Here is a 26,589-nt window from a genome sequence, read left to right on the forward strand (position 1 = left end):
ATATATATATCTCAAGAACGTTTTCCTCGACTACATGCTCGTGCTACAAAAATAATGAGTATGTTCTACATATTCATGTGAACAATTATTTTCTATTATAAAATTAAATAAACCGCGATTACGCGAACAGTTAACAGATTCACATTTAACTGCAATAATTCGTTTAAGTTATGTCAAAACGATAACACTTGATATATCGTATATAATATCGGAAAACTGAATATGAATCAATTCAATTAATTAAATGTTATAAGAGTTGCTTATTTAATATTATTGTAAGAATGATTTATTTAAGATACAGATAGTTACTAATTTATGCTAATTCTGGGTCTGAATTTGTGCAACACAATATTTTTTTATTCCTTGAATATCACGTTCAACGAACAGACGTTCCTGCTATCCCCTCTCTTCACTTTATTGCGTCTAGCCGCCTAACGCTAGCCCCAGCGCGCTCGACTGTTGCCCGCGGACATTGAGCGCCTGCGAGCAGTGCTCACTTGCCCACCCCTTCTCCAGAGTACTAGTCGTGAGGATTCAATATACATGTATATGTGTATATATGACATTGCATTGTTTAATGTATTGTTCTAAACTCATTGTTACGATAAATATTATCATACGCCTCGATAGTCGAAAGGATAAGATGCCTATCCGATAAGCAGGAGATTCAGGTTCGAGTCTTGGCTGATATTTTTCGCAAAAATAATGAATATAAATTTTCACATCTGGTTCGTGGTCAGGTCCCTTCTTATTTGGGATAGAGTTAGGACACATTAAAGGCTGCTGCATACGAAATATATAAATGCAGTGATATAATATAATTCATTAATAATAAAATCATTAATGCATATTCTACTAAATAATACAATAAACTCATTGTTGATTATTTATATAACTATTTCAAATGTATTTTTACATTTTAATAATTTTATGTATAGCAGTATTTAGTATGCACTAGTACATATACTCTGTACACTAATCTAATGTAGATGACCGAATTCACTATTAATTTGCATTATTTGACAACAATGAATGGTACACTCATTTAGGATTAATTTTTTCACTTGGAGCTCGAGTAAAAGATAGTTTTAATAGATAGTATCCTCACTAAATAATGGTTCAAAAATAATCTGAAATTTAACCAAAATTTTAAATAAAATTAATTAGAATTAATAGCGTTTTACTAACTTCTTTACTAACACTTAATGCGTTTTACTAACTTCTTTACTAACACTTAATTATTATCTCTGTTTCTTTTGATTTTTACAAGTATTTATATTTATTTACAATTTATTTGCATTATAATTGAAAATGTGAATATGTAATATTCAGATTTTATTCAGTTGTCAAAAGTTCTTTTTGTTCAGTCAATTGTCAATTTTATTCAGTTTAAAACGGACTTGTTTTTTCCCCGTCCGAATCAAATGTATGTTATTTCGAGCGCAGAATAGTTCGCCGATTTTGATAATAAAAATAATTATTGATACTGTTACTTATGTATAATAATAAATGAATTTTATTAAACTAAAATAAAAATAAAAAAAGGATAATGTAATAAGAATTAACAATATTTATTCTTGATGTTAATAATCGTAGCTGTTGTGAAGAATCTATACTGACGCGAGGTATAGCGTGTGTATCTGAAATCGTTCATACGTTCATACGTCGGCGGGATCATCAGAGCATGGTATGTAGTATGTGGGCTACTAAGGGGCGTCAAAATAAACCCCCACCACTTTCCCACTGGCACGAGAGGCATGGCCTCCAGCTGTCAAAATTAGGCCTCCACGTGGAAGTGGAGCGTTCTGATTGGCTGAGGGGCGTGGCCGGAGATAATTAGGTAATTATTGGTGCGTTCTCATTGGATTCTCCCATAGTTGCTCCGGCGCGTGATTGGATGCTCCCAAAGCTGCCGGGGGTGTGATTGGTTGTCGAAATGTTAGATGAAAAAGGTAGGGGGAGGGGATGAAAGTGTCCGGGGCCGTTCGAGGTTCGACAAAATGACGTGTGCCTGAGAAGAATTTGTTCCGGGGTCTTGATCGGGGTGCAATAAAATGGCGACAAGAAGGATGATGGGGTGTTGAAGGATGATATACCTGACCAGCGGAGAATGGAATGCAATTTTTATGGTACGGTAGACAGGATGGGACAAAGAAAGGAAACCGATTCTTTGTATATGAGGGAAGTAAATCGGGTTTTTCCCAAGAGGATTCTCGAGGCCTAATAGCTAGCAAAACTATTAAAAATTTGGCTGATTGGGCTGATTGGGGTCTGATAAAATGGCGACTGCGAAGATAATAGACGTCTGAAGGAATATACTAACGAAAATGGAATGTGAACTTATGGTATGATACATGACTTGAATCGAACGAAGGAAACTGATTTTTTGCATATATGAGATACAAATTACGTTTTTCTTAAGACGAAAGGTTTTTCCAAATTTAATAGCAAACGAAACTATTAAAATTTGTTCCGGGGCTGCTCGTAGGTCCGACAAAAATGGTGCCAGCGATAAGAAGGATGACAAACGTCTGAAGAGAATATGCTTGACCCTTGACGGTAATGGAAAGAGATTTTTGCGGCATGGTACGTAGGACGATCCGAAAGAATCTAATACTTTGTATATATAGTATGTAAATTAGATTTTTCTTAAGACGAAAGATTTCTCAATGGCTAATAGTTAGCGAACCTATTAAAAATTTGTTTCGGGACCACTCTGGATTCGATAAAGTGATATCTGCGATAAAAAAGATGAAGGACATCTGAAGGAAATATATTTGATCTGACGAGAATGGAATGCGATAGGAAAACAAGAACGAACAAGTTCGCAATAGATGTTTTTCTAACAAACTCGGAGTTACATGAAGCTTTTATTCTATAACAAACGCAATGTCTAAAAAATTTTTTAAATATTTCTAGCCCGAAGTAATGTAGCACATTAATTTTAGATTGGAGTGACAAGAAAATAAGAGGGACAAAGACTGGAATTTAAGTTCAAAAGTTTATTGTCATTAAGTTTATTGTTATGTCGTTGTACATATTATATCAATTCATAAATAAAAATTACAAATTAAGAAATTATCCAGATTAATAGATTTAAGAAAATAATACGAAGAATTTCATTAAATCTGAGAGAAGTTAATTCCACAAATATTATATCAAAATACATATCCAGAAATGTTAAATCCTTTATTTGCGTACGTACGCGCGATTTTGATAATTTCCTTTTAAACTGAGTTTTACAATATCACTATCTATGTAATTTTTCGGAAGGTTTAATTCTATTTCTTTTATAAGATATTGCGCGCATTTGTTAATATTATCAGCCACACTTTGTAAATGTTTTAAATGCGCGTCGACGAATTTCACAATATTTTCCAATCCGTGAAAAATACAATCTTCTGCATCACAATTGCGACAGCAAAGACCTCTTCGGTGGCTACAAATCCGTAGTCGTTCCTCGATGTTGAATTTTAATATTTTCCATAGCGGTCTCTTCATTTTCTTTATAGCAATATGGACCGCGAGTCATAAGAAGTGATAAAGTTGATCGCAACATTTTTGACAATGATAGTATCCGGTCTCGATTTATTGTTAGCGTTTAAATACTCGCCGATGAGTTCCATGTTGTTTAAGAATTGTTGCCAGGAATCAATCAGCGTCGAAATAAATTTCTTCTGCATAATTACCGGTTAATTTAACCAGTGGCACGAAAACTCCTTCGTTTATCGTTTGCAATCCAACATGTCCTTTTCATGTGAGAGATGTTGAGTCCATATGTTGTCGAAAACAACTCAACATCTCTCATATCTCTCATATGGAACTTATCGTTTCGTTCTTCGTTACAATCCCTTCGGAATATCGTATATGTACTTGCGTTTCTCGGAATCGGGGACATTGCTCGGAGTATAGTGCTTCTCGATATTGGGAACAGCTTTTCGGCTCGCCATTGTTCCTGTTTTCTTCTCAAATGTAACTAATGATCACAAGTGTCGAAATGAGAAGTAAAAGACTACTTCGGATTTTCGAAGTTGAAACCTCGAAGGATGACACTCGAATAAACTGGGGCTGACGAAATCGTCGAGCTCGTCGGCTACTAAGAAAAAAGAACTGCGCGCGCAGATGGGCAAATGAAAAATTTAAAAATTTTAAAAATTAAAAAATTTAAAAGATTTTAAAATTAAAAAATTTTAAATTATAAAATTATAAAATTTTTTAAACTTTAGATTTTCTAAACTTTTAAAACTTCTTCGCAAAATATTTTTTAATAAACCTAGAAACTACAAAATAGAAAAAGAGGGGAGTTAGAAGTGTTTTTTGAGTGGGGAATTCGTTTTTTTTTAGCTATGTTTTAACTATGAGAGAATAGAAAAGGTGTAACCTGTATTAATAAAAATTTTGACCTATCCAATGGCATTTTTTGTGTGCCACCCTTCTTTTTGAAGTGTGTGGTAAGATTTTCAAAGTATAAATACTGCACGGAATTATAGAAAAGATCTATTTCCGAGATTATATTTTCTCGGGATGACTTGGTTGATTTTTACATTATTGCGCCAATTCGTTCGCTTAATACTTAATATTCTAAAATAGTGAAAGAGTGAAAAAATGGCGCTCTGTGAAAAATTAAGAAAATTTTTTATCATGTGCGCAAATATCAACCCGACATTAAACGCGAGTGCTTATATTTCATTATTAACAAATGAAGAAGAAACAAATTATATCACGTTTGCAAAATTCGTACCGAAGTGCTCGAAAATCCTATTGAGTATTATGTTCAGATTAGGGTATTTCGAGGAAAAAGACTTTTAAATATGGGAGTCGTTCGATAAGTCAGATAAAAAAGCAATAAAATCATCTATTTTCCGGAAAATTCTTTTTCTGTTGGACGTAGTCTCCTTGGAGCTCTACACACTTAGTCCAGCGGTGTTCCAATTTTTTCCCATCGGAAAAGTAGGAAGTCTCGCTTTCAAAATATGCATCTACAGCAGCGATAACCTCCTCATCGGACGAAAATTTCTTCCCCCCGAGCCAGTTCTTGAGGTTTGGGAATAAAAAGAAGTCACAAGGAGCTAAATCAGAAGAATAGGGTGGATTGGGCAGCAATTTGAATCTTAATTCATGTAATTTTGCTATTGCGACTGTGGAAGTGTGAGCCGGAGCTTGTCATGTGAAAGATGACTTTTTTGCGCGTCAATCTCGGCCATTTCGTTTGCAGCTCTTCGTACGCAAACGATTTAGAAGTATAGAATAATATGTGACTGTTTTACTTTCTGTAAGTAGTCAATGAAGATGATTTTTTGGGAATCCCAAAAAATAGTGGTCATTATCTTCCCGGCCGACAAAACAGTTTTCGCCTTCTTCGGCGCACATTCACCGGCGCTGTCCACTGCTTCGATTGCTGTTTTGACTCAGGTATATAGTGATGGATCCAAGTCTTGTCTACGGTCACGAATCGACGCCAAAAGTCTTGTGGATTGCGCTTAAGCATCGACTGCTGCGAAATGTCTTTTCAACAATCGCGGCACCTATCGTGCACAAAGTTTTTTCATTTCTAATTCTTTGTGCAAGATATTATGCACCCTATCAACTGAGATGCCTACAATCTCAGCTATGTCACGCACCTTCATTCGACGATCTTCCATGACGATACGATGGATTTTTTTCGATCATTTCTGGCGTAGTGACTTCAACTAGACATACGGAGCGCGCTTCATCTTTGGTTGTATCCGGCCTCTTTTGAATTCATTAATCCAAAAATAAACGGTCTTCAACGTTGATGCAGAGTTCCCGTGAACTTCGTCCAATTCGGTTTTAATCTGCGCAACCATCCACTTCTTTAAATAAAAATGTTTAATCACTGCGGAATTCGTTTTTCTCCATTTTTACGACAACTGCTGTCATGCTCACTTTCAATGTCTGCCACATGTAAACTAAGCATCGCTTTTGGCTGAAACTTGAGGCAGTTTGAGTAATGTTACTTCCTGGCCATACTACAGTTCATTGTAGCGCTATCTCGCAAAAATTTATCTGACTTATCGAATGATCCTCATATTGTAAAAGAATATATAATTGGTGCGATGTGGGGGAAGATGATGCTGGCGGACATATCGCTTATTTTACAACGCGCACCGGAGGAGGTAAATATTTTTAAGGTAATTGAAATTAGAATATATAAGTAATAAAAAATTCTAATTTAAATATTTTGTAAGCGAGAGATAATTCGAATAAGTCGCAGTTGTATATCCGTACCAATCACGGGGATTAAGACGCCTCGCCGAAGACGAGACAGAAGGAGAAAACAAGTGTAAGTAAAATAATAGAAAATTGATATAATTAAAAATCTAGATTTCTAAATTTTCAGATTTTTAAATTAAAATATTGAATTTTTAGGACGAGTGCGAATGTGGATAGATGCGCAGCCTAAGGAGGAGGAGTATCCCAATGGTTGATTTAGTTTCTGGTAAGAAAATAACAAATATTGCTTTCAAAATTAGCTAACTGAATATCGAATTTAATTAATAAAACCTTAATTTTGTTTCAGATGCGGAAGAAAATATTAATGATGAAGAGATGGCTGTGAGCGAAGCCGACACTTACACATCGAAATTTACACACCAAGTAAGTAATTATTTAAAATAATAAAAGTTATAAAACTCGTATTAGCTAATTCTTGAAAAAAAAAGATAATAATAATAATGATGTTTCTTTTTTAGTACAAGCAAACGACTTGGATGAATCCGAATAGGAAGAAGAAAATGAGGGGGAAAATGAAGAAGAACGAGAAAAAGATGTAGATGAAGAAGAAGGAGAAGAAGAAGTTGACGATGATGATGACGAAGAAAAAGCCGATGACGAAGCTGAAGAAAAGGAAAACAGGAGAAGAGTCTTTGAGCAGCGAGTCTTTACACGATGAGCTCTTAAAAGAAAAGATCGAGATTTTCCACCAGTGCGAAACACAGCCGGGCTATTCACAGGAAAATTACAAAGATAAATTTAATATTATTTAAAATTTTAAAATAATTTATTCTTTCCAATAAATTTATAATTAAATATTTCTTGCTAAATTGACACGCTCTGTAAAAGCTCTGTAAAAGTGAAGAGGAAAGCTGCTCAAAGTAAGAAATATCTTTGGTATGCTGAAATCTATTCGCTAACATAAAAATCGAGTATAATTAAAATATTTATCATTAATATTTTTCGTTTCCCATTTTCAATACAAACAGGAGGAGGTATTTCACGCGAAGAAGAAGAACATCCGAAGATCGGGATGTCCTTATTTACACCAGCTTCAGAACCATTCGGCAGATTTTCATCAACAGCATCACCAGCAACAGCAGCAGCAACAACAACAGCAACAGCATCGGTTAATCGATGAGGACGCCATGGTCGACGACAACGACAAAGTCGGTGAAAATTTCACATATATTGAATTACGGGCGGAAAATTTCGAAAAGTTGAAATAGTAGGTAGGGAGGCGACATTCGCGATACGTCCTCTCGCGGAAGGTGTTAGCGATATCGTCAGTTATTTAGAAAACGCGTTTCGCGAAACCACGTGTATACAATACGTTTGAGCGGATCAGGCAATTACGTGGAGTTATCTTTCGATTCAACAAATTTAACACATGGCCCGGCAGGTCTTTCGTTTCGTTCGGCGCGAGACTTGACTCACGAGGACATATGAAAACTCATGCGTTCGATAGTGCAAAGCGCCGAGGGTTTTGATATCACGTTGAATTTCACCATACGCGTTTTTAACGTAGCGGTACCTTTAGGGCAAGGAGGATTAAATAAATTAACGCGGGAAAGCGTCGCGAAACGCTCGATTTTAAAAATAAAAAATTCTAACAATCTGTGCCTTCTTCGCTCCCTCGTAGCGGCACGGCTTTACTGCAAACGTGATACCCTGCGCACGGGAGAGGTGGGAATCCGTGAAATACGCGAGTTCTTCGTTACAGCGTGAGTTGGCGATTGAGTTAATGAGAAATGCGAATATCACGATCCCCAAGGAAGGTTGCGGATATAATGAAATCGAGTGTTTTCAACGAGCGGTTTCTCACCGCGGAAAATATCTCTATAATAATTTATAATTTTAATAGTTTTGGTCGAGGTGAGAAACTGAGGTACGACGATCGTGCATTACTCGCTTCTCTCGGACGCGAACCTTCATACATTAAATATAACGTATTCAACCTTATACATTAAATATAACGTATTCGAGGATTCGCGTCATTATAACCCTATGTTAAATTTAAGAGCTGCAGCCAGTTCGCGTGACGGTTATTGCGAAGCGTGCAACACGGGCTTTCGAAATGATAGGGGACATCGCTGCACAAAAAAATGTCCGCGTTGTCTTGCCTCGCCTCCGTGCGTAAATTACGATAGGGAAATAATTAGATGCGAAGCGTGTAACTGTACTGTTTTTCGGTAATTAGTAGTTCTTGTTTCGAGCATCATCGAACGGAAAAATCATATAACGGGAAATCTCGCGCGAGCATATGTAATTGTGTTAAAATTTGTAGCGATTGCGGCCGATTTATATGCGCAAACACGGTACATAAATGCGACACGGCCTTTTGTAAAACATATCGTTCATCGAATCATCTGTGTTTCATGCGACTTCTTGCTCATAAAGTTGGTGACTCCAGTGAGGATACAAGTACCATGATAATGCGAGCAGAAAAGTGTGAAAATGAAAATGATAACGCGGCGATGAACGAACAAACAAATGGTCGTGTCGTGTTTATATTTTACGTTTAGATTTTGAAACGTGACAAGACGAGATGCTCGTAGATACTGAAAACGTAAGAATCCATACCGACTCTTTGCGTAGCACAACAAATTTGCGTAGCATGTGCAAACGAAGACGACATGGTGCGCTGCCGATGGTGCGGAGTACGCGAGTTCGTCTCGACCCCGTGAAACAATTTGTCGATTTCGCAACACGAACGACAAAATGTTTCAAACAAATTATTTATATCATAATGCGAAAGCGTTCGACGCGCAATTTATCTTAAAATATTTAGTAGAAAATCCGAAAAGCACCCCGAAAATGAACCGCGCATTATTTTGAACGGAACAAAAATCGTCATAATAACGGTCGGACATACGAAATTTATCGATAGCATTAATTATATGCCAATGCGTTTATCCGATTTATCTAAGGCCTTTGATCTGAACGATACGTCGAATAAAGGCTGTTTTCCGCATTTATTTAATACTATCAATAACCAATTGTATATAAGGTCAATTCCCGACGCCAGATATTATTCTCCCGTTCACATGTCGCCAGAAGAATGTAAAAAGTTCCTCGCATGGCACGCGGAAATGATTCGTGAAAATTATATTTTCGACTTTCAACACGAAATTATCTGATATTGGCGAAACAACATAGATATCCTTCGACGAGCGTGCATGGCTTTTAGAAAAATATTTTTAGAAATGGAATATGGAAACGTGTGTCCATTTGTGGAATACAACTATCGCTTTCACGTGCATGAGAGTTTTTCGTAAAAACTTTTTGCGTGAGGAGGAAATAGGAGTCATACCGCCGGACGGTTACAAAAACATTGACAGGCAATCGCACAAAGCTCTGCAGTGGTGATGCAATGGATGGAACGCGAACTCGGACATTCCATTATTCACGCGAGGCGAGGTCGCAAATATAAAGTCGATGGCACGCCCGTCGATGAATATTACGAAACGATTACAGAAAATGAGTCACGGCGCTGTGTGCTACAATTTCACGGTTGTTTCTGGCATGGGTATTCTTCATGTTTTAAAGTAAATCGTGATAGTACGCTTTCGTCTGCGAATCGTGAGGATACGATCGACACGCGCTACGAACGGATGCTCGCAATGTCATCGCGTCTTCGTAAACGGGGTTACCACGTGATGGAGAAATGGGAGTGCTCCTTTGACCGAAAAATTTCGAATAATAGAGAAATGCAGAATTTTCTTAAGGATCATCCGTTGGTAAAAAATACTTCTCTCGACCCTTGCGAAGTGTTTTATGGTGGACGCACGGAAAATAGCGTCATGCGATATGAAGCGATATTTCAGGTAGAAAAAATACGTTACGTCGACGTATGTTCTCTGTATCCTTTCGTATTGAAACCCAGCGTTTTCCCGATCGGGCATTCTAAAATTTACGTCGGGCAAGAGTGTTTTTCGTTAATCGAGATATCGCCAAATTATAATTTCAACTCGGTCGAAGGTCTGATGTAAAGTATTCCCACCACGTGACTTCTTTCATCCGGTACTACCGTATCGCGTATGAGATAAATTATTATTTGCGTTATGTCGGAGTTGCGAAATGTTCTCACAGGTTGTATTCACGAGAGCTCGAGAATTCGAAGGTACTTGGATATCTTGTGAATTACGCAAAGCTATCGAGAAGAATTATCTCGTGACGCATGTGAGCGAGATTTGGCAATATAAAATCGCGCGATACGATAGCGATACTCATTAAGATGGACTGTTTGCCGAATATATTAATACCTTTTTGCAATTAAAACAAGAAGCGAGCGGATGGCCGAGCGAATGCGGGGAAGACAGTGACGATGATGCTAAGGAGCGTTCGAAAATATGAGGAAACCGAGGATATTACGCTCGATAGGCGAAACATCGCGCGCAATCCCGGTTTACGTTCGGTCGCGTAAGCTTTATTTAAATTTATTTTGGGAAAAATTCGGCCAACGATCTAATTTGCCGAATACCGAAATCGTGGAATCTCACCACTAATTTATGACTTTGCTCACGAGTCCTGAGCACGAGATAACCGGTATATTACCTGTAAATGACGAAATAATATATGTTTCGTAGCGATTCCGAAAAAAGGCGGTCGTACCTTCTCCGCTTACGAACGTTGTAATCGCGGCATACACAACGGCGCAAGCACGATTAAAATTATATAATTACTTAGAATTATTAGATAAACGGGTTTTATATTACAACACGACTTTGTATATATATATACCAGGTGTATGCATAAGGTTTAACTAAGAGATGTCGCCAGCGAAAAGTACGCAGCGTATTAATTTGACACATACATCATTTTGTTCGTCTGACATTTAAAACTACAAACACACACAAGTTGAGTCCGCCAAAAACTAGCGTCTTTGTTTTATCGTTCAGTGATCATGTCAAGTTTTGTGCCTGAAAAAGAACATTTGCGGCACGCATTGCTTTTTTTATTTAATCAAAAGAAAAAGGCTGTTGAAAGTCATCGTTTGCTGGTAGAAACATATGGTGAACACGCTCCATCGATTAGAACATGTGAGACATGGTTTCGACAATTTAAAAGTGGTGATTTCAATGTGAAAGACAGTGAGCGCTCTGGTAGACCACAAAAATGCGAAGACGAGCAATTGCAGGAGTTATTGGATGATGACCCAACTCAAACTCAACGGCAATTAGCAGAAGCATTACATGTATCACAAGAAACAATCAGCAGACGTTTACGAGCAATGGGAAAGATCAATAAACTCGGTAAATGGGTCCCATACGATTTGAATGAACGTCAAATGGAAAATCGCAAAGTCACTTGTGAAATGCTGCTTCAACGCCACGAAAGGAAATCATTTTTGTATCGAATTGTGACGGGTGACGAAAAATGGATTTATTTTGAAAACCCGAAGCGGAAAAAATCGTGGCTTTCACCTAGCGAAGCCGGTCCATCAACACCAAGGCCAAATCGCTTCGGCAAGAAGACCATGCTCTGTGTCTGGTGGGACCAGAGCGGTATTGTGTATTATGAACTCTTGAAGCCCGGCGAAACCGTTAATACACAACGCTATCGCCAACAAATGATTAATTTAAACCACGCATTAATCGAAAGACGACCGGAATGGGCCAGAAGACATGGCAAAGTGATTTTGTTACACGACAATGCGCCGTCTCACACAGCAAAACCAGTGAAAGACACTTGAAATCGCTTGGATGGGACATCCTTCCGCACCCGCCGTACTCCCCAGACCTGACGCCATCTGACTATCACCTCTTCGCATCAATGGGGCACGCGCTCGCAGAGCAGCACTTCAGCAATTTCGAGGAAGTTGGAAAATGGCTCGACGAATGGTTTGCCGCAAAAGACAAGCAGTTTTTCTGGCATGGTATTCATAAATTACCTGAAAGATGGGCGAAATGTGTAGAAGTCGATGGCCAATATTTTGAATAAAAAAAAATTAATTTCCCTTGAAAATTACGTGTCTTTTTTTACTAAAAAACCGGAAAAAACTTATGCATACACCTGGTATATATATATATATATATATATATATATATATATATATATATATATAAAACCCGTTATATATATATATATATATATATATATTTAGTACCGGCGATCCGAACGAATATGAATCGCGTACGGGGAATTTCCTGGGCGATATGACAGTCGAGCTCGAGAGCTATGGCCGCGGTAGCTACATCGAATCGTTTCCGGTGGTCCGAAATTTTACGTACATTGTTCGTACTCCGTCAGGGCGCACACACGAAACGTGTAAAATTAAGGGGATTACTTTAAATTCACCGAATAGCAGGTTAATAAATTTTAGCAGTAAAAATATGTTAAGAGAAAAGGAAAGAACAAGATGAGATGAAATCGGTCGATCGATAAATCTATATTTCAGTACAATTCGACGCACAGTGTTTCATGACGTTGTTACGCGAAATGAAACAAAGATATGCACGCCGATATTGCTGAAACGTAGATTTATTAATAACCATTATTCGGTTTCGTACGGTTATGCACCGGAATAAATTTTCTCGTCCTGATCTTTCTTAAATAATCGAGTTTTTCATCCTCAGTCAAAGATTGTAAGAAGTTTTTGTAAAATATATTTTTCAGAGATATAAAAATAATGTAAATATGTACATGGGCTAATTAATTTATATCTTAAATAAATATTGTAATTTTAAAATTAAGAAGTTTTATTTTTATAAAATTGATTTTCGATTTATCTTAAATAAATCTATAAAAATTATATTTCTTAAAACATGTTTCTTCCTTTCCGCCTTCCTTCCATCATTTTTAAAAATAAAGTATTTACATGCACAGAAAAATTTGATCTCTTTAATTTCCTTCCCTCGCGTACTCTGTATTTTTTATAAAAACGATATCTTTTATAGAAAAGTAAGAATATATAGAACAAGTTTTACAAAAGATTTTTCATATAAAGATATTTCATATTTAAGAAAAATGATTTTGTCTTTAATTTTTTAAGGCAAACTATACGGCTAGTTTATAATTATTGTTTCGCTGGCGCGAGCATCTCCGAGGATAAGCTTGCTCACACCGCGAGAGTGAATCAGCTCGCCTCTGCCCCGCGGTGTTTCTCGCTAGCCGGGGGAACGCTGGTGCGAGCGTATCTTCGGCGCGGTGGGGCCCCCCGCATGCAGGGATAAGCTTACAACCTTCTCATAAGCACCAGCCTTTATGAAATCGCGCACAGACGCGAATCTGACATTTCGTAAAATGGATGTACGGTGGAAACATCCATGGACGTCGATCGTGTGCAGTCTCACAAGGTGTGAGAAAACGATCTTTATGAAGAGATTTCTTCATTTATGAAATGGCCGTTACAAAATGACCGTTTTGAAAGAATTTTATTTTGTTACGCGGAGTAGCAGGATGCTTATCAACAGCTTCAATACGAAACTCGAGATTTCGTCGCGGCGATCGAATTTCACGAGGGATTATCGCGTCTGGAAGATTATTCTAGCGATCCGTCCCGTCCGAAATTGATAATAATTGACGATCTTATGAGGGAATCGTCCTCGAGCGAAGCGATCGTAGATCTGTTTACCAAGGGAAGTTATCATAAAAATCTCAGTGTAATTCTCATCACACAAAATCTCTTTCATCAAAGACGTGGACAACGCGACATATTTCTGAAGGCGAATTACTTGTGTTTTCAAAAATCTACGGGATCGCGCGCAAATTCGTCATCTCGCTCGTCAAGTCTATGATCCAAAATTTCTCGAGGAAGCGTACCACGACGTCACGTCTCAATCTCACGGATATTTATTGCTCGATCTAAAAAAAATCAATTCCGGATGAGTATCGTTTTCGCACGTGCATATTTCCCGATGATATGGCGAATTTTCGTAACGTCTATGTAGCGCGCAGATCCTTTTCCGGAAGTTTTGTGTAAAAGTATCGTCCACGCATAGCGTCTCTCGCGGTAGTCGCGCAAGTTCCTCGCGATGAAGAAGAGAACATCGTCAATTAATGCGAGAAAAATCGCGGAATATTCGATCAGTAAGAAGAATATCTGTCTTCTCGAAGCGCTGTGTTATTTGAATAAAAATCAGCGCGCCTCTTTCTTACGCCAGGCGAATAAAAAATTAATTCGTTGTAACTGTGAGTGCGTTTTCAATACTCTCAAGGGTAACGTTCCGCTCGAACGCAGTGAAAAAAATTGTTTAAGTAGATATAAAACAACTTTGCGTCACTTAACGAGAAAACGTTGTAATTGGAAAAGTAAAAAAAAGCTATTACTATAGCGAGGCAGATTTTTATCGTCTCTTATTGGGTCTATATTATCCTTCCTATTTTCAAAAATTATCGGTGAGTAGTCTGAGAGAAAAAAGTTATGGAAAGGGCAAAAAAGATGTCTTGATTTCTATGCATAATCTTGAAAGAATACAGCATCGCCTCTCCAACAACATTCGCATTCGATAACAGGCACGACGGAAAACTCCGTACGATAGAATTCAGAGACGATACATGGAGAAAATTTAAATTCCGTAAAACCCGGAATGACTATCGCGACTCGATTCAGATATGAGCAAGATTCTTAATTCACTCCACGCGATGTAAGTGAGAAATGGAAGTTGTAACGCCGCTAATGAGAACAATTCAGATGCGCGGGAGGGAAATGTACCGGAATCGGTGCGCGAATCACAAACACCGAGCAAACTTCCTCTTGTTGAATATGTAAGTAATACATTACGGGCCGACTCTTTGCGTAGCGTGGCGTGAACGGCAAAGCGTCGAAGAAATATTAGAAAATGTGCCGAAAAGTTTTTTGTGCCAAGGCGTATTTACTTTTGAAATATTTGATTGATAAAAGCAATATCCGCGAGAATTATTTGGGACGAAGAAGAAATCGTGACTATCGACGGTAACGTTATAAAAGATTCGAATATCACGAAACTGATAAACGATGCGATATGCGAAAGAAAAACCGTGAAAATAATAGGAAGAGGTCAGTTTGCGCGATTACTGTGTACGACAAGCACTTCGGCTGTACTCGTAGGAAATAAGGAATTGTTAGCAATCACATTTGTCAAGATATTATCGCCACCACGAATGAGTTCCACTCCGAAAATACCAAGAAAACTTTTAACGACAACGACGACGAGGAAGGTACGACGCACGAGAAAGGGAAAAAAAAAACGCAAGACCGATGAAGAAGAGCGAGCAAATTGTGCATTGTTTCTTTCACTGCGTTTTCGTAAAACCGATACCCCTATAACTTTCATGAAAGATTTTCCACAGGCGAGAAAGAAAGGCTTACTCGATTGGGGTAAATTGAAATGACCGAACTTGAAAATTTGTACTACGATCCTGCATTATGCGGGATATTCGGCAACGGATAACTTGTCGCGTGTAGCTAAACTGAGTATCTCTTGTAAAGAGATCTTGTAAAGAAATAGCTCGCTGGGTCGAATTGCAAGATGCGTACACGCTGCACCGCCCCTCGAGGCGAAAATTTTCACGATTACGTTACAACGTGACGAATATCGATGATCTATGGGAGATCGATTTGATCGAACTCCGTAGTCTCAAAAGTTATAATGACGAATTTTCTTATCTGCTCGTGATTATCGTACTTAGTAAATTCGTTTGAACCGTTGCGGGATAAAACGAGTAATTATGTGACAAAGGACTTCCAAAACATTCTTTCGAGAAGCAATGGACGAGTGTCCGTGTACCTACAAACTGATAAGGGTAAAGAATTTACTATGCGACCGTTGCAAGATTTTCTGAAAGAAGGGGACATACGTGTAGCTCGCAATCCAGACATCAAAGCCGTTGTATGAATAGTCATTGAATAGTTCAATAGAACGTTGAAGGAGCGAATGTGACACTATTTTACGCATAAAAATACGCGGCGTTACATCGATGTGTTGCAAGATATCGTGCGCGCTTACAATCACATCCGTCATTTGTCTGTCAGGATGCAACCGACCGTTACGAGAGAAAATGCCCGCATCGCACGCGAAAATATGGAACGGTGTAGGAGGGGAGAGAAGGGGACGACAGTAGTAAAGCGAAAGGCTAAATTTAATGTTAACGATTTCGTTCGTGTCAGTAGAGCGAAAGCCACTTTTGAGAAAGGATACGAAGCGCGATGGAGCGAGGAGATATTTCGAGTTCGTCACGTTCTCCATTGGCGAAGATCTCGCGTGTACGAATTGTGCGATTTATCGAGTGAACACATCGATGGGATTTTTTATGAACAAGAATTAGCACGAGTCAATAAAAACTTAGCGGAAGAAGAGTTTATCGACCGTGTCGATAAAGAACAGAGAACGCGGTGCTAAACAGCTGCTAGTTAGCTGGCGAGGATATCCCAGTAAATTCGACAGCTGGATCCCCGCTTCGAGTTTAACTTTTCTCCAAGACGGAGGAGGAGCAATTTTTCATGATTTTTCCGAGCAATAGCAGTAAGATTCTATTTTCCGGGAAATACAACCTCTTCTTTCACCATACAATTACCTCACAGTGTACATTTATTTGGAAAATGGGAAGTCGCGCTTAGCGAGATTTAATTTTCTTCCAGTCTTTTTCACATACATCAAAACGATAATAAGATTAGATTTGCCGACTTGAAGAGGTTGAGAAGAATGCTAATAAGTTTACGGTGAAAAAATCACACTTACGAGCAGGTGTTTATGAAACTAAAGAGGAGCTTATCTACGCGATTAATAGAGAGTGTATAATACATACATCGATTCGCATTTTACTTTCGAACAAAAAAGTTCTGGCGGTAATGTCCTCATAAACGTCGAATGTGACGAAAATTGTACTCTCGTTCATTATATAAATTTACCAGCTAATATTTTTCAAATATTGGGGAAAATCGACATCGATGATGCCACTCTTTTTTACCATCACAAGTTACCTAATTCCAACGAATTAATTCCGTTTTTCAAACTCGATTTTATCGTCGATGGTGGAGGTCGTGTTATATCTTCCTGGATTGTAAAACCCTGTAACCTATGGCTCGGTATCCCTGATAAAATGTACGTTTATTGCGATATTTGTGAGCCTTACATAACCGGCGATACGCGAAGTCCGTTTTCTTCGATTCGTTCCAATCAATACACCCGGCTGTAATTACACGTATGGGACGAATCTGGTAAAATATTTCCCCACTCTGCAATATACTCCATTGCGTCAAACGAAATTCCGTAAAATTGATATAGATATAAAAGATCATCGGGGAGAAAAAATACCATTCGAATCCGGAACGCTGATAGCGATATTACACTTTAGACGTGTCCGTTAATTACCATTTACGGTGGAAAGTCTAGGAACTTTGAGAAAAAACTAATCCTCCCCCATGGAATACAAGTATTACGAAAGGCAAAACGGTGAAGGTAGGGGAGAAGGAATTTCTCAAATTTTCGTCGGTTCCTCCTATCAATGTGATCACGAAATCGAAAGTTTCCTCGGAGGATTATTTAGAAGGGCACTTCCTTATCTAAGCAGAGGAATACGTGCACTCGGGAAAGAAGCTTTACGCGCCGGAATGTGATAGAGGATGTTGAAAACAATACTCCGTTCAAGGAAGCTGTCAAAACGCGGCTCAAGGAATCGGTAGAAATCTCAAGAGAAAAGCCAGAGAAAATATAAGCGAATTAATGAAGGGGTCAGGATATAAAACATTCGCAAAAATACGCATGGCTCAGTTTCCTTTGGAGGGCACGACGCACGCATTGATAAATCTGGGAGAAGCTTTGTTCGTGAACGTAGACGAGACGTACGAAAAAAAAGAATCGTCGAAAATCGACGTGAAAAAAACAAATAAAAAATCATCGAGAAGGAAAGCAGCGGCAAAAAAAAACTAAAAAGTCGACGAAACATTGATGAAATAGCGGGAAAAATACCATATCCGATATATTCGCTTAACTGCCGTGAGTGTGAATCGTAAGTTTGAGAAATATGTCTTTTCTCCATACTCACTCGAGCGAGTGTTGAAAGAGCGAGCTCGATCTCTTCAGTTTACCTATTCAAACCAGTATCGAGAGTTCACAATGGATTTATTACAAACCAGTAACCTCGCTCGCGGACGACGCACTATAGAATTCGTTGTATCCGGACACGGAGAAGATTATCTAGATTTCATGCATATCATGCTAAGCCTTCATGTATGAATGGAAAGTTTACTCAGTCTTGGAACAGCGGCAGGAGGAAACAAAATAGGTCCTATCATCTACTGCATTCGATGTTCAACCAGATCGATGTGTACTTCAATCAAAAACTCGTATCTAATACTCGTAAATTTTTATCTGGACGATTCTTACCATAGTTTACTTGACATGCTCTCTAACAACAACCTCGAGAAGTGATGGTTTGTTTATTATTTAATCACACAGTTATTTTATCGCGACATTTTCATCACGTTTATCGCTGTTTTTAACTTTTTGTCTCATTTGTCTGCTCTCCATCGTTCATATAAGAACCTTATCACTCCTTTTCTTTTGCTCACTCTCATTGAATTTAAAATCTAATAACTGCTTAGTAAGTAACTTATATAATTCGTTTTATTAATTTTCCATGTTTTACGTCCAATTAACATAAGTCATTTATTTGCTTTTTTTAATTGTTTAATGGCATACACCTTTACGTTTCAATACTGGACGTCTTAAATTTATACCTGACTTGGCTTCTGTATTGACTCTGGTTTCTTCGCCGACAAATGGAGATTCGATTTTTGATATTTGCGTTTTATCATTTGACTCTTTTACAAAGTATGTCCATTCCATATATATCACCTTAACATTATTTTTATATTGACTGATGATGTCAGCGAGTATGTGTTGTGGTATCAGTTGGATGTGGCTCTTATAATTATACTATACGTAAAATTTCGAGTTTATGGAGATATTTTTTAACTTAATTCTTTTCATTTTATTATGTTACTACATTCTTTTAATGTCATATAGGGATTCATATTTTTATGCTAACTGAATAAAAAACTTAATAAAAGTCGAAACGTTTTGCATTTTAGCATTAGTGTTAGTTTTATATTGTATCAATTCTCAAATATCTTTTATTATATTAATTCTATAATGCTTTTTTATTAAAAATAATTTTAACCATTTATAGTGCTCGTTTATTGACCTTTTTTAATTGTCATTTTTGTGCTTAACAAAGTCGAGCGTGGATTGTTTGTGATTATTCAAATTTTTATTATTTTATAGTCAATTCTATGTATTTACTTGTCAATGACTTAAACAATATACATAAGTTAGGATATATGTCATTAAATATTCTGCTAAAAGCTATATATATCAATAAAAAGTAACATATACCAATAAAAAGGAAACTTGAAAAAGATTTAGCAAAAAATGTAAATTGGATCATTTAATACTAATACTTTATTTTCAGTTTAGAAGATATTGTAAATTAAATTAAAAAAGTTTAGAAATTCTTCTACTCACAATCAGAAAAATATATAAAATAAATTAATATAATTAGTATTATTGGAGATGGTTCGTGGTCGGGCCCCGCCGTGACGCACACCCTCCCTTCTTATTTGGAGTATCCGGAGTATTACTCGATCATGAGAGAATGTTGAGTAAAACAACCGCTAAGTATCCTCTGACACGAGATGAAGTTAAAACGCTTACAATTCAGGAGTGGTAGTAGAATCGATTGATAACGCGATGTTCGGCCAACTTCCGAAATGCGTAATAGTCGGATTCATCGATAACAAAACGTTTAACGGCGATAGAAAGCTAAATCCATTTAATTTCAAAAATTATGGTATAAATTTCTTCTCGTTGTATGCCGGTGGCATTCAAATTCCGAGCAGACCGCTACAGCCAAATTTTTCGAAAGACGAGTCACTCTACGTCGAAACTTATAACACATTCTTCTTGGGAATTAGCATTCATTTTTTAAACAAAGGAAATTCCATAAGCCGAGAAGATTATGTCAATGGATTCACACTTTTCGCTTTCGATCTCATTTCCGATTTATCGGTAAATTGCGCAGGACATTGGAATCTTGTCAGACATGGAAGTTTACGATTAGAGGTACGATTCGAAAAGGCGATTACAGCAACGATTTATTGTAACTTTTACGTATCCAGAGTTCGAAAAATGATAGAAATCGACTCTTCGCGTCAAGTCATTGTAGATTTTAGCGGATAAAGACAATGGTGGGAAACCTCTCCTCCACTGTGGCTACTCTTTATATTTACTCGAATTACAATGGAAAATAGCTTCAGTTTTACTTGGTACGCGAACTACGCCGCTTCGAAGAAGCATATTCTACATCATGAATATAATCGTCGATATACCAGGTTTCCGTGATATCGAGGGGAAGTTTATACTGAAGGAAGTTGCGCTCATCGGGGTGCTTAACGGCTTTCGTAGACCATTGGATTGTGATGCCACCGTATCCGTTCACCGAATTATCCAAAAAATCGAGAAAAGAAAACTGGCTCTCGCAAAACTTCCACAATATCGAATGGATTGACGGAACAGCTGATTCCAAACATTTCATGATGAAACTACGTGAAATTGTATGACGGGTGCGTTACATATATAGCAGAGGCCGAGAAAGTACTTTATTTGCAAACTCGGCAGAAACGTATATAATCTAGAAGGAATCTCTCCCGTATTCAAAAACTTAGTGGAAGGTAAAGAGTATGAATTATGCTGCGGTCATCACGGGTTTCATCGAAATTCTAATTCAAATTTCGTTGTGCGTTACACAATGCGTGCAAACTGAGATACTGGATGCAATCGCAAGAAGGCAGCTAAGATTCGAGCAACGATAATTCTTTTACCGATGAAAGCTTCAATGACTCCAATACAGAAAGCGGAATTTTTACGATAAAACGAAATTTTCTTAATCTTCTTACGTGGAGAAATAAGAGCTTGGAAACAGAACAAGCGGGGTGCGAACAAATGAAAGCGAAAAGAAGAGCTCGAAATTCACGCATGAAAAAAGGGGGCTTCTACCGTAAAGTCCTCGCAAGAGGATAAAAATATAGCGACACTAGAGAGGGAGGAAATAACTGAAACGTCTCCACTTTCTGTGAGAGATGAATTCGCTTGAAATCTTAGCTCGGGCGCTGCATTATCTCAGTGTCGGACATGTGTATCAGCAGGTATGTATCCTGCTGACAGAATCCCGATGGTATGGACGAAGTCGACGGCCATCGTCGCGAATACCGATACACGATCGCCCTGGACAATGCTGGATTGCCTTCTACATAGACAAGCATGGAGAAGGCATCTATTTCGATAGCTATTCGATAGATTATCTCTCTTGGATTCCAGATTCAATCTATGACTTCGAGTGTACTTCAACGAAACTCTACTATTCATAGATCATCATGCGACTATAGGCACATTTTCTCAGACTTGCGGACAATATTGCTGCGTATTTCTTTATTATTTGTCTCGTGGTTATAATCTTAAACAATTTCTCGAAACATTCAGTGAGGATTACGAAGATAATAATAAATTAATCGTACAATTATTTCGTAAAATCTTTCTTCATGGAAAAAGTAAATGCGATAAATCTCATGTAACGTGCTGTGTATACAAACTTGTATTTTTAAGAATAATTAAATATTAAAAAACATTTTATGAAATAATATGTACAATGATGTACTACATAACAATAAACTTAATGATTTTGTAACTTAAATTCCAATCCTCTTATTTTCCCTCCGATCTAAAATTACTCCTAGCTACATTACTTCAAGTTAGAAATATCTAAAACATTTTGCAGACATTGCGTTTGTCATAGGATAAAAACTTCGTATAACTCCGAGTTCGTTAAAACAGTTCTAAAGCGAACTTGTCCGTTCCTGTTTTCCTATCGCATTTCATTCTCCGCTGGTCAGGTATATCCCCCTTTAACACCCCGTCATTCTTCTTGTCGCCATTTTATCGCACCCCGACCAGATCCCGGAACAAATCCTTCTCAGGTGTTCAGCATCTTTGCACACGCCATTTTGGACCCCGAACGGTCCCAGACTTTCACCCCCTCCCCTACCTTCGTCTAGCATTTCGACAACCAATCACATCCCCGGCAGCTTTGGGAGCATCCAATCACGTGCCGGAGCAACTATGGGAGAATCCAATCAGAACGCATCACTAATTACCTAATTATTTCCGGCCACGCCCCTCAGTCAATCATCAGAACGCTCCATTTCCACGTGGAGGCCTAATTTTGACAGCTAGTCATGCCCTTCGTGCCAGTGGGAAAGTGGTGGGGGTTTGTTTTGACGCCTCATAGTAGCCCACATACTACTACCAATTTATGCTAAATTAAAAATTATATAATTAATACATTTAAATATGTTTAACGAAAATTTAAATATAACAAAGAAAATAAAACAATAATATAAATAATAACAATGTATTAAAATATAAACTTACAATACAATCATAAAATTATGAATACATATGAGTATATCACGTTTAACTTAGCACTTTAAAATTATATTTTTAAATCCAGAAGAATAATCCTTTTTCTGCGAAGAAAACTTCCAACAATTTCAAAATAAACATCTGCTAATATTAATCTGCTAAACGCTCAAAATAAAAGAAAAACAATAACTAAACAAGAGTATAATCAAATTGTCTCTTGTCTAGAACAGTCAGACACATTTGCTCTCTTGTCTAGAACAGTCAGACACATTTGCTCTCTAATCTTATAATTAACGTTTATAATGGATAATCAAAGGAAAAGAACTTTAAGTTCAAGTTCGGACAGTTCTTCACGGAAAGAGAAGTGGTTTGTAATGAAACATGATAATCAAGCGCAATGTTTGATCTGTGGAACCATTATTTAAAGAAATATAATGTCGGAAGACATTATAACACAAAACATGGAGTCACTTATGACAAGATAGAAGGATTGGAGCGAATTCAACTTTTGCACGATTTAAAATCAGCTGTTTCCAACAATAAAATAATTTTCGTAATATACATATTATTATAATATAAAATATGCGTTTTTTACTGTAGTCAGTTTTAATTTAATTCATTATATTTAATTATATCTGGTAAAAAATTTTTCATATAAGAACATATATACATATAAACATGTATAAATATATATAAATATATATAAATATAAATATATATATATATATACCAGGTGTATGCATAAGTTTTTTCCGGTTTAACTAAGAGATGTCGCCAGCGAAAAGTACGCAGCGTATTAATTTGACACATCATTTTGTTCGTCTGACATTTAAAACTACAAACACACACAAGTTGAGTCCGCCAAAAACTAGCGTCTTTGTTTTATCGTTCAGTGATCATGTCAAGTTTTGTGCCTGAAAAAGAACATTTGCGGCAAGCATTGCTTTTTTTATTTAATCAAAAGAAAAAGGCTGTTGAAAGTCATCGTTTGCTGGTAGAAACATATGGTGAACACGCTCCATCGATTAGAACATGTGAGACATGGTTTCGACAATTTAAAAGTGGTGATTTCAATGTGAAAGACAGTGAGCGCTCTGGTAGACCACAAAAATGCGAAGACGAGCAATTGCAGGAGTTATTGGATGATGACCCAACTCAAACTCAACGGCAATTAGCAGAAGCATTACATGTATCACAAGAAACAATCAGCAGACGTTTACGAGCAATGGGAAAGATCAATAAACTCGGTAAATGGGTCCCACACGATTTGAATGAACGTCAAATGGAAAATCGCAAAGTCACTTGTGAAATGCTGCTTCAACGCCACGAAAGGAAATCATTTTTGTATCGAATTGTGACGGGTGACGAAAAATGGATTTATTTTGAAAACCCGAAGCGGAAAAAATCGTGGCTTTCACCTAGCGAAGCCGGTCCATCAACACCAAGGCCAAATCGCTTCGGCAAGAAGACCATGCTCTGTGTCTGGTGGGACCAGAGCGGTATTGTGTATTATGAACTCTTGAAGCCCGGCGAAACCGTTAATACACAACGCTATCGCCAACAAATGATTAATTTAAACCACGCATTAATCGAAAGACGACCGGAATGGGCCAGAAGACATGGCAAAGTGATTTTGTTACACGACAATGCGCCGTCTCACACAGCAAAACCAGTGAAAGACACTTGAAATCGCTTGGATGGGACATCCTTCCGCACCCGCCGTACTCCCCAGACCTGACGCCATCTGACTATCACCTCTTCGCATCAATGGGGCACGCGCTCGCAGAGCAGCACTTCAGCAATTTCGAGGAAGTTGGAAAATGGCTCGACGAATGGTTTGCCGCAAAAGACAAGCAGTTTTTCTGGCATGGTATTCATAAATTACCTGAAAGATGGGCGAAATGTATAGAAGTCGATGGCCAATATTTTGAATAAAAAAAAATTAATTTCCCTTGAAAATTACGTGTCTTTTTTTACTAAAAAACCGGAAAAAACTTATGCATACACCTGGTATATATATATATATATATTTTTACATAAAAAATTTTTTATCAGGTACATTACATTTAATAAAGATATTATTTTAATACAGGAAGAAGAATCGGAATTAAGTAAGCCTGCATTGTATGCCAGTTACAAAATTGCTCATCTTATTACACATGAATCACGTCCATTTAGCATTGGTCCATTTGTCAATATTTAGAAATTGCCGCACAAACAATATATCCTATGATATTAATAAATTTAAATCAATTAGTCTCTCTTCTCGAATTGTAGTACGTCGCATTGAAAAATTAGCTAAAGATTTCGAGCGACAATTGATACTAAAAGCAAACAATTTTATTACTTTTTCATTAGCTCTCGACGAGAGTACTGATATCGTTGATATTGCACAATTGGCAATTTTTATTCGTGATGTAGATAGCAACCTCTCTATTACTGAGGAATTTTTAAATATAACCTCTGAAAGGTACTACGACTGGAGAAGATATATTGTTTAGCGTTGAAGAAGCAATAGAAAACATAAATCTATCTTGCGATAAATTAACTTCAGTTGCTACTGATGATGCAGTAATGATTGGACACAACATGGGCTCGTAGGATGTTTAAAGTCTAAACTAGCACAATCAAAACAAGAAATACATTCGATCCATTGTATCATCCATCAAGAGGCATTATGTGCAAAATTTTTAAAGTATAACGAAGTAATGAAAATTGTAATCAAAGTTGTAAATTTTATTAAAACTACAGAATTGAATCATCGTCAATTTTGCGAATTTTTGTCTTCTTTAGAGTCAGATTATATCAATATGTCCTATTTTTGCGAAACACGATGGCTTAGTCGAGGTAAAACTCTTCAGCGTTTCTTTCATTTACGCGAAGAAATAATTATATTTTTAGAAATGAAAGATAAGTCTGTGCCTGAACTATCACAGTCTTCCTGGATTGCCAATCTCGCCTTTGTTGCGGATATCTTACTTAAATACATTATTTAAATACATTAAATTACTCTTTACAAGGCAAAAATAAATTAATTATTCATATGTTTGATCAAATTAGATCTTTTAAAATGAAACTTAATTTATGGATCAATCAATTTCAATCTCGACAGTTGTTGCATTTTTCAAATTTATTATCTGTTGCCATGCACATTCAAGATAAGCAATATGAAGAATATATAAATTCACTTCAATTATTACATAATGAATTCGATTGTCGATTTAGGGAAATGCATGTTTTAGAAGAAAATTTACTTATTTTTATGACACCTTTTACGTTGATATTAATATTGTTCCCGCAGATATATTAGGTGTACAAAAAAGTTCTGAGCTTTTTTTTGTAAAATTCAATCTTTATTCAAAAACAAACAAAAAAATATTAATCAGCGAAATATTCCCCATTTGCTTCAATGACCTTTTGCCATCTTTCAGGTAGCTTGCGAATTTCTTGACGATAAAAGCTCACCGGTTTCGAAGCGATAAAGTCATCAATGCATTTTCGTATTTCTTCAAATCTCACGAAATGTGTATCAGCCAAATGATGCTGCAGCGACCGGAATAGGTAGTAATCGTAAGGCGCCATGTCTGGGCTATACGCCGCGTGCGGGAGAAGTTCCCAGCCTAACGCAAAGATATGGGTCCTGAGTCGCTTTCGCAACATGTGGTCGAGCATCGTCATGAAGCAAGATCACTTTACGACGTCCTTAGCCGGTAAATAGCCTCTTTTCTTCTAATGCATCGCTCAAATTGGTCAATTGTTATTGGTAGCGGTCTGCCGTGATTGTTTCACCCGGTTGTAACAACTCGTAATACAACACACCTTTCCAATCCCACCAGATACAGAGCAAAACCTTCTTGACGTGGATATTGGGCTTTGGCGTTGATGTCGAGGGTTGACCAGGGTCAATCCATGATTTTCTACGCTTAGGGTTATCATAAAGAATCCACTTTTCATC

At 37.3% G+C, this 26,589-nt stretch overlaps 1 protein-coding gene across 31 annotated transcripts in view; it reads right to left on the reverse strand.

The window, feature by feature from the left end:
* Nucleotides 1-26,589, reverse strand: part of pHCl-1 (pH-sensitive chloride channel 1) — a 1,184,550-nt gene that overhangs the window by 461,421 nt on the left and 696,540 nt on the right. The window lies entirely within an intron of this gene.

Source organism: Pogonomyrmex barbatus, unplaced genomic scaffold, assembly GCF_055798465.1.
Source record: "Pogonomyrmex barbatus isolate J1 unplaced genomic scaffold, ASM5579846v1 scaffold4, whole genome shotgun sequence".
In the NCBI taxonomy this organism is placed as follows: Eukaryota; Metazoa; Arthropoda; class Insecta; order Hymenoptera; family Formicidae; genus Pogonomyrmex; species Pogonomyrmex barbatus.